Source organism: Atta colombica, unplaced genomic scaffold (genome assembly GCF_001594045.1).
Source record: "Atta colombica isolate Treedump-2 unplaced genomic scaffold, Acol1.0 scaffold83, whole genome shotgun sequence".
Taxonomy (NCBI): Eukaryota; Metazoa; Arthropoda; class Insecta; order Hymenoptera; family Formicidae; genus Atta; species Atta colombica.
The window spans coordinates 17,643-19,925 of record NW_017259576.1 but is presented as its reverse complement, the minus strand read 5'-3'; the positions used below and the strand labels follow the sequence as shown (position 1 = coordinate 19,925).

Genomic DNA, 2,283 nt, shown 5'->3' with positions numbered 1-2,283 from the left:
CTATGTAATCAAGAATAACTGAGAGATTATGGTATATTAAACGGTGCACATTAGATTGATTCTCTCTATGATACTTGAAGAATTTCCGGAGTCAGCGAAGACAAACGCGATCGGGATGATCCTCATTACCCTGTGCATCCTCGCATTGTCACTCGGGAATGCCGTAATCGCGTCATTTCGCGTCAACGATGTATCGTAGAATTTATCGTCAACGCGACGCCCGCTCTATGCCCCTTTGAGAATATCTCTACAGCTATTCATTAATCATGGCAAGATTTTCGTACATGTTCATGATTTCTATATATTAACAGTTCATTGAAATGGGAAGGAAGCATTCGAAATTTATAATTGTAATTGCAAAAAATACACTAATACAGAAAGTAGCAAGATGTCCTGAAATTCGCGAATCAAAGTATTATAACAAGAAAGTTCTCAAAAATAAATTTGTTAAAAAAATATTTGCCATTTTGTTTAGGTATGACGGTTTTAAATTGGTCTTATTTATAGCTTACGGTTAAACGGCTACTTACCTGAGCGGTAAATTGATATAGTGTTAATGGTGGCGCGTAGTGACTTACAAATATCTATTTAACTGTAATCTATAATTGACCAATTTTTAATTTTCATATTTCAAGAACTACGAGTTGGAATGAAAAATGACAAAAACTTTTTTGACTCTGACTCATTTTTTTCGAGAACTTTCTTGCTGTGCAGTATTTTTATTCGCAAATATCGACACAGCTTGTGTAATAAATAATAAAAGAGAATCAGAGGCTGAATACAAGGGTAATAATAAACGTGTAAATATGAGAACATTAATTCAATAATATTTATTTTGACAAATTTGCATACTAACATAAGGCAAATGTCTCAGTGGATTTCAAACTGTCTGTTCTTTCCTCTTTCCTTTCATTAAATCCACAATGAAAAAAAAAAACAAAGGTGCACATGAAAGAGAAAGAGATTCTTAAGGGACATAGACAAACAATATAGATAAATAAACTCTAAAAAAGAAAGTCAGCCATCAATTGTTTTCTTTTCTATTTTATTTCACTTTCTTTCTTTAACACAAAATAAAAGTCAACAATGGGCGCATATTTTTTCAAGACTTTATATTCTTGGAAGATTATATAAGAAATAGCTGTAGACAGTTCTGAGGATTACTTAGAAATTTTCGATCTTCCAAGAGTTGGTTTGTCTTTCGCATACAACACATCTAATTCTATTCATTTTTCATTTTGTCCAATATTCGGGTAGATTTATCCATTTAGTAATGTCACTATATGATTACATAGACAGATTTTATTTTACATTCTTTGAAAAAAAAGTTACAAGTCTAGATAAAAATGTATTGTATTAACTTTTATCTCGAAAATAATAACAGTTAAAATGCCAGGATCGATAGACAAACATCATCGATAGACAGGATCGATCAACAAAATTATTTTCAGATCTTTATCTACCTTAATTTTTAGATACTTCAGGCTCTTTCCTTGTATATATTAAGTAGCCACAGAAATGTCGCTGTGCGTACTTTAGCGCCGAGATACTACCAGTGTCTCCAGATACAATTTCTATCTTTATTTATTCATAAAAATAACGCATAAAAATATTTATTGAAGTTAAATTAAATATAATATTCTTTCGCAGATGATACAATTAGATTATCAAGAATACAATATTATCGAGCAACTACTTGATGCATAACATTCATAATTTTTACGAAGAATTTAATCCAAAAATTTGTAATAATTTAGAACATTGAAACAAATAAAATTTATATATATATATATTGAATTTATATTGTAATTATGTTATTGATGTTTTACGACAGATATAATATTTATGTCTATAACTACATAAGGTGTGTATGTATATCATAATATCCTTATTTGCCAATGTTAAATAAGGATGAAATAATCACTGTGTTTTACTGAGTCGCTTGTTGGAAGGCATCATTATGTAAAAAAAAAAATTTCTTTACATTTCACTGACATCTTGACTGATGAGACTCACAGTTTCATTATTGTTGTACCTTATATCAATCTTCTGATTTATTATGATCAATATCTGATATGATATGATAAGCACATTCGAAAAAAATGTTCGTTGCTCCGACAAAGTGATTGCTTTTTCAAAATCGAAAACGATGACTGATAATAACGTCAATTCAATTTTTACATATGATGACTCTGTGTTGGATATCTTCGAGGATTTGGCGATTTATTCTGATCCTCGCGCGAAGATTCGATGATGATTTTCTCGAATTATTATCCATATATA

General features: G+C 30.0%; 1 pseudogene; it reads left to right on the top strand.

Moving 5' to 3' along the window:
• The first annotated feature begins 2,096 nt into the window (after nucleotides 1–2,096).
• LOC108692825 overlaps nucleotides 2,097–2,283 on the top strand; it is a 4,366-nt pseudogene continuing 4,179 nt past the window's right edge.